The sequence below is a fragment of the Manis pentadactyla genome, chromosome 4 (assembly GCF_030020395.1).
Source record: "Manis pentadactyla isolate mManPen7 chromosome 4, mManPen7.hap1, whole genome shotgun sequence".
Classification (NCBI taxonomy): Eukaryota; Metazoa; Chordata; class Mammalia; order Pholidota; family Manidae; genus Manis; species Manis pentadactyla.
In genome coordinates this window covers 143224893-143232343 of record NC_080022.1, presented here as the reverse complement: position 1 = coordinate 143232343, position 7451 = coordinate 143224893, and the positions used below count along the sequence as shown (strand labels likewise).

Below are 7451 nucleotides of genomic sequence, written 5' to 3'. Positions count from 1 at the left end.
TTAACAACAATAAAATTCTGTATAGGGGACTCAATGCACAGTCATTAATCAACCCGAAGCCTATATTGGAGCTAATTTTTAAATGCTAGCTCCTGCCTGGTATAGCAGCAGGAGGGACATAATGTCTTATAAAAGTCAGAGAAACTAAGGACTCTGAAGGAAAGTCTGATTTTTTTCTTCATTTAAAAAAATATTTGAGCCTGTACACCCACTTTCCAAAATAGTTTTTCTCTAGAAACCTGTGCAAGAATAGCCCTGGACTTGATATGGAAGTGGGTGCTCCCGACACAGCTTCAGACGTATTTGTCAGCCCACAGCCTGCCCCAAAACAAAATACCTGTGAAGCTGTGAAACCACCCATCCCTTGGCCTACGAGAGCCCAGGGAGTCATGTCCACAGACGGCAGAGGTGTGGGGGAAAGAGGAGCAGACTGCCTGACCTGAGGGGAGGCTCTGAGCAATGGGCCCTTGCACAGGCAGGAAGGACCACGTATACACAGTATCAGCCTTGCTGTGAAAGAGTGTGCAGAGCTAACAGAACAGCTGCCTGACCTTGAACCAATCATAAAAGGCACAGATATGACCAAGGTCAGGCTAGGGGACCAATGTTGGGTCTGGGCCAAACCACCTGGTGGAGCCAGATGAGAATTACTCAGTTTCAAGGTCACCTGTCTGTCAAGAAAGGTTACACATAATACATCAGGTAAAGTGCGCAGTTCAGTGCTCTGCGTTGACCTTCATGAATATATCTTCTTGCTGAGGTATCTGTGCTTTAGCAAAAGGAGATACTATCTTCTAAAAGAAGAATTTTTTGCAGCATCATGTATACCACTGTCAGCTATGAAATCCTTACAGATTTATATGACCTCTCTGATTTCTTTTAAGTAGAAATTAAAGTACTTTGGGAATTGGTGAGAAAAACCCCAATTTAATCAAGATTAAGGAAAAAGGAATGTGTTGATTCATTAATTTATATCATTAAAAAGGCCAGAAAAATACAAAAGTCAGGCAAGGCCAGATCCTAGGGTTCAGTCAAAATAGGTAAGATTCTGTTGTTCTCTTCAGTTCTCAGGTAGCGTTTTTCCATGTGAAGAAAAGACCCCACATCCATAGTTTATTCCCAATGAGAAATAAGTCTTTCCAAAAATTCCTGCAGAAGCTTCCGGGAAAACAGACTGGTCCGGTGTAGACCGTATTTCTATATCCCTAAACAAATCATGTTGGCAAGGAGAGCAGGATATTCTTATGAAAAGAAAGAGAGAAGAAGAGGAGGGCAGTGCAAAATGGGTGCCATGCAGAGAAAAGGGACAGATGCTTTCTTTTCTCTGTTTTCAGGACCAGATGAAATAACAACTTGAAAATTGGGTTGCAAAGCGAAAATTCTTATAAAAATTCAGAGACATCTAGGACTTCACTTAGTGTAGTAAATGTTAATGTTTTATTTGCCAGTGTCCACAAATAGCTAAGAGATGAATGTGGGATCTCTTCTTGAATTTTCTCTCCACGTTGAATAATAGAAAGATATAGCTTCTGGAATAATGAGGTCTGAGTTCAAACAGGAGCTTCCCTCTGTTAGCAGACACACCATCTAGGGTATGATATACCAGTTCACAGGACTAGAAGGAGGATTAAAAAAACATAGTATGTGGAAGTACTTTGTAGCCAGAGAGCTGTATGCAAACATAAGAGGAAATAATAAGAGTTATGAAGGCAGGCTGCTGGAGAAATGGGCAAAGAGCAAACATCCAGGATCTGAAAGTTCCCCCCAAAACCTGCGAGGCAGCTTCAAGGCCTGAGGTGGAAAGATCAGTGGGTCAGTGAGACAGAACTCCCCAGAGTGGTCAGTCACAGAGGCCGGGGCAACCAGGGCAGTCATGGGTGCCAGGGTCTGCAGTAGAGACTCTTGAAGCAGAGAGAAGACCAGGCTTGAGAATTCTCAGCCATGCCAGCTTCTCTCCATCCTCCTCCGTCACTCTGGCCCTACAGCCTCCACTTGGCTTCCTTTGGGGAAAGTTCAGGAATGAAAGGACTCCAACAAAATAAGGGCTTTCTGGAAAGCAGAGCATATTGCTAGCACCTCATTACCCAAGAGCCAAGGAATTCTGGATAGTCCTGCTCCATCCAGACCTGCCTTTAGGGCAGCTGGGAAGGCCAAAGGAGGAGACTCATGGGGGCAGGGGGGGGAGCTGAATGATCAGGCTACATCAGACTTGGATTAATCTTACCTGCTGGATAGAAAGAAAGAGAAGCCTATTTCTGGCCACACGTCACTTAATTCACTGATTCAATTTAAATATTGCATTCTTACACTCTAAACATTCCATTGTGTTGCTCAGTGGTGTTCTGTTAAAATATATTGGGTCCCTACTCTGTGCCAGGTCCCATGCAAGGATCTGAGGCATGAGGAGGAGTAACTCATGGCCTCAGCCATCCAAGGAGCCAAGGGGCTGGGTCCAGTGCCACAGGATGAGTCCTGTGACAGTCCTGAAGCAGAGGTGGGTCCAAGGGCCAGAAGGCTGGCACCGCAGCCTGTCCGGCGGCACGTTCCAAATGCCTCCTGAAGGAGGTGGTCGCTATGCAGAGTTGCATTATCCAAAGGATGTGGGAAGGCCATCCTGTGGTAAAGAAATATGACCAGCAGAGCACCATGTGTAGAGATAGAAAAGATTTGTTTTGCTAGAGGGTAAAGTGAGGTGGAAATAAGGTTCAGGGGGTTCTAACCCAGCTAAAACATAGCTTAGCAGTTAAAAGCATGGAGCCAGATTGCTTAGGTGTGAATCCTGGCTTCTCCACTGACTAGTTGTGGGACCTAAAATGTGGGTGTGTTTCATGCGTCAGTTTCCTCTTCTGTAAAATGGGGGATATAACTGCCTTCCTTAAAGTGTTGTTGAATTAAAGTAATATGCTATGTATCATTATATATCTTTATTTTAGCAATTAGATTATAGCCTTAAAGGTACTACCCTATATCCAAGGGATTTCTCAAGCACTGGAGGATTTTGTCTAGTGTTAATCAAGGAGATCCAAATGTGTAGACTCAAATCCTAGTTCTGGCCCTCAGCATCCATTTCATCTTCAGCAAACAGCAATACTCTATTAGCCTCAATCTTCTCATTTATAATATAAGTGTGATAACATTCACCTCTGAGGGTCCTTGTGAGGGCTTAACACAATAATGCTTGGAAATGGTCCATCACACAAAAGAGATGTAATAATTTCCTTTTCCTTCCATGAGGAATCAGCCAACACTGATTCTTCCCTATGTCCTGAATAAGGATGTGAATCCAAAGTAAGAGCCAGAGAGTATTTGTCAAATAAGTTCCTGAGATAAAACCTGAAATAAGAACTGACGTTGAATTTGTCATGAAAGCCCAGTGAATAGATTTATTATGATTTATCCAGACACTGATTTGCTTGGGCCAATCTGAAAATGGTGAAAACCGTCTTCTTCCACGTTGACCGTACACTCAAGTCACAGGCACAACCAATACAGGTCCCTTTTGTGTAGATACATGGTGCTGAAGTTGCACCAACTGTGGTCACTCACCTCGAGCACAGCCTTGGGATCCCTGTACCAGCTGCAAGAAGTCCCAAGGTGTGTCTCTCTCTGCCCGAAGAGGTGTCAGTTTGAAGATGACCTTGAATGAGTCTAGCTCCTCTGCTGAGATACTCAAACATCCCCCCAGTTGTAGACTCACCTGAAGTGAACATCCATTTACAAACAATTTACCCAATTGGGCAGCCAATTTCTCACTTGTAAAATGCAGAGTTTAGACTATCAGAGATTCTTAATAAAAATATACATGGGATGGAAGGAGGATTTGGGAGCTATCAGTATTTTCAGGGAGGGCAAGCCTCCTGGGGATTCTGTTAGCTGCTTTCCTACAGGAAGGAAAGAAGAGGAACATGGTGTGACTCTCCCTGCCCCTTTCCGGTCACGGAGAAGCACATGCAGTGAGAGCTGTTTTTTTTATAGGAATATGAACGCGGGGAAGAGGAAATGTTGAGAACTATTGGATTACAGTATTTCTGAGAGCTCTGGCAAGCTCCGGGAAAGTGAGGCAATTGAAAGGATGAGAGTTCAGATGCTGGAGAGCTGACACTCAAATATTTATTATATCCTTTATAGTAAGAGTGAAAGGTTGGTCAAGTTGGCATGGCCTCGATTTCTCCATCTGTAAAATGGGAATGATGATAACTATCTCAAAGAAGAGAGAGATAACTATCTTACAATTTACGGAGTTGTGTCTATAAATCACAAACTGTATTAACAAAGAGTAAGTGCTTACAAATGTTAGATTCCTTTTCCCTAAGATCCCGAATTTGTGATTCAGTGAGTGAGGTTACAAACATGCATATTTTCCCTCCATATTAGGAAGGACTTTCTAGTATTCAGGGTCCCAGCAATGGACTAGACTGCTTCACAGGAAGCTGAGACCCCCAAATCCTGTTGTCTCTTGCCATTGCTGGAAATATTCAGACATGACTCATACTCTGCTTTTATGGCTGTTTTAAAAGATGATGAGATACAAAATTGGATTAAATGCCATTTAAACTCAAAGACTCTAAGATTCTTTGAAAGTCTCCTAATTTTCAAAATTTCCTAACAGATAAACTAGTTGCCTCTGAAGCTTTCACAGGAGTTCCTAGTGAGACACCCCTGTGATCCAGACAAAGAAGAAGATCCTCAAATATGAGCATGATCATGGAAAGGAGGTTCTACTGACATTATTTAACCTCAAGGGCATCCATCCCCTGGAGGCACCATTGAATTAATTTCTTTAGTGTATAAAAATGGAGATTACACACTGTCATGACTGTCAGCTGAAAAAAATTAACAGAAAAAAGTATTCAGTGAAACGGTTGCTCATTTACATGACCTCAAAACAACCAGTTTGACCTCTTGTTCTCTGTGAATTGACTAAAACACACTTCAGTATTCATTAGAGTGAGGGAAAATAATCCAAGGAGTCTTTGAGGTTGATGTTGCCTCTTTTACTCTGAAGGAAAGAAGGCTTCATAATGAAGTCCCAGCCTTCAGCCCCATCCCCGCCCCCTCACACCTGTATGTCCTTTGGCTAGTCACGCCCTAGAATTTCAATTTCCTCGTCTCTAAAAGAAAGACAGACTTTTAAACACTTTGTAGAGCTGTTGCATTCCTTGCAAGATGGTACAGCCACTTGGAAGGAGAGTTTGCAAGTTTCTTACAAAACTAAACATTCTTATCAGATAATCCAGCAATCGTACGGGCCTGGTATTAACCCAAAGTTGTAGAAAACTTATGTCCACATAAAAATCTGCACAGGGATGTTTATAGCAGGATGTTTATTCATAATTGCCAAAACTTGGAAGCAACCAAGGTGGTGAATGGAAAAATAAACGGTGGTAAATCCATCTAATGGAGTATTACTGGTCCTAAAGAGAAATGAGCTATCAAACCTTGAAGACATAGAAGCACATTAGTAAGTAAAAGAGGCCACACTAAAGATGCTACATGCTGTATGATTCCAACTATATGACATTCTAGAAGAGGTAAAACTACAGAGACAGTAAAAAGATCAGTGATTGTGAGGCATTGGTTGTAGGGGGAGAGGGAATGAATTGATGAAGCACAGAGGATTTTTAAGGCCCCGAAATTACTCTGTATGATTACAATGATGGATCCATATCATTATGCATTTGTCCAAGCCCACAGAAAGTACAACACCAAGAGTGAAGTCCAAGGACTCTGGGTGATTTGATGTGTCAATGTAGGTTCAACAATCATAACAAATGTCCCACTCTGGTGGGAGATTATGATAACAGGGGAGGCTGTGCAAGTGTAGGGGCAGTAGCATGGGAAATCTTTGCACCTTCCTCTCATTTTGCTGTGAACCTAAAACTGCTCTAAAAAATAAGTGTCTCTTGAGTCCCTACAGTTCTGCCAAGGAAGGGAGCTCAAAGAAGCTGAGCAGACATCTGGGACTTCTCACTCTGCAATGTCCAAAGCAGCTCCACATTGGTTTGGGATTCCTTTTCAAGAAAGGACCCCAAGATTTCAAAAGCTGAAAACCTTTAAACTCTTTTATTTATCTATTCCAGGTATTCACAAAGTTTATTCTATTTTACTAAATGACAGGCACTGATTTAGACCGAGGATATACCAGTGATCAAGACAGACAAAGTCCTGGCCTTCATGGGGTGACGTTCTAATGGATAATGCTCACAGGACTGTGGAGGAAATAGAAGGGACAATGCTCATTATGTTATTAGAGGATTAGCTCCAAGAAACCAGTAAGTGGGGTTGCCATTGGGAGAACATGCAAAATCTGAGGAGAAGCCAAATCTCTGTCAGGTTTCTCAGGAACGTGTGCCCATCTGGCCAAAAACGCTTTTGCTTTGGGGAAAGAGAGTCGTCACATGGCCAGGTGGGCTCCAGTGGGCCAGTCCAGGCATCCCTGCCCAGGCTGGGGCAAGAGTCCCCCTGCCCAGTTACTTGCCAAACATCCTCTGTAATATGCAAAATTCACTCTTGATTCTCTCAGTGTTTAATCTGCAAACAAAGCCTGTCCAAGAATTGCCTTGAAGCAGTTTTTCCTATGTTTGGGCATTTCCATTCCATGCCCAAGATTATTTTTTTTCCTTTTTGCCATACCCATATTCTTTTGTTATTATTTACTATCTAGGTTTAAATCTACTCACATTTTACTCAAATAAATTTACTTGGACAGGAATCTCTAGTAAATACAAAACCAGAACCACTTTCCACAAACCAGAAGGCAGGCATAGGGAATAAATACTACACAGAGAGAATAATGTTATTAAACTCTCAAGTGCTGCCTGCTAAAGATTCTGAGCCCGAGGCCAGCTTGCTGTTTGTTAAAATGTGTGAAGGCAAGGGTTCAAATTCTGCTAAAGCTATGCGGACACTAACCAGGGCCTTCTGCTTACCTTAGTCAGAAATACAGAAATTGAAAAAGGATGGTCTCTCTCCGGATGTTGCTCGATGGCATCTAATTCCATGGCTGCATCCACCTAAACTCATCTCCAGTCCCACCAGTGCTGGGTGCCCCCCTCCTGGACAGGCATTTCTAGGGAGCTTGCCTTTTGTAGACCTTAACATGAGGCTCTGTGAATGTTAGATCTTTAGATCCAGGAGAGAAGCCCTGTTTAGGCTCCCACACATCATCCAGCAGGGAGCCAGGGATGAAGTCCCCGTGTCTCAGCTCCAACACACGTTTCTGCATGTTGAGGCCTGGGCTCTGCAAACCACACAGCTCCCTTAGCAGAAGGGTTCTTCTTAGGTCAGGCATTTGGGGGATCCTGCTTGGAAGGAGGAGGGAGAAGGGACCACTCCTCCCTGCTCACCTGCAGTTTTTGTCGGTTGTGCCCAGCAAAGGCCTCTTCCCTGCAGGGCCTTAGTTCTGCTCTCCAGCCTTTTTATGCATGTCTGGGATCAGCCTCATCACCCAC

At 43.2% G+C, this 7451-nt stretch overlaps 1 long non-coding RNA gene across 2 annotated transcripts in view; it reads right to left on the bottom strand.

Annotated features, from left to right (window-relative positions):
• Positions 1–432: 432 nt before the first annotated feature.
• The window catches only part of LOC130683461 (uncharacterized), a 67206-nt gene continuing 60187 nt past the window's right edge, over positions 433–7451 (bottom strand). The window contains exons 2-3 of one of the 2 annotated variants that reach the window (XR_008997218.1): positions 3547–4174; positions 433–2227 (exon numbers count right to left, since the gene is read on the bottom strand). This is a non-coding gene — a long non-coding RNA (uncharacterized LOC130683461). The remainder of the gene's footprint in view (positions 2228–3546; positions 4175–7451) is intronic. The other variant, XR_008997219.1, reaches the window with a different exon arrangement.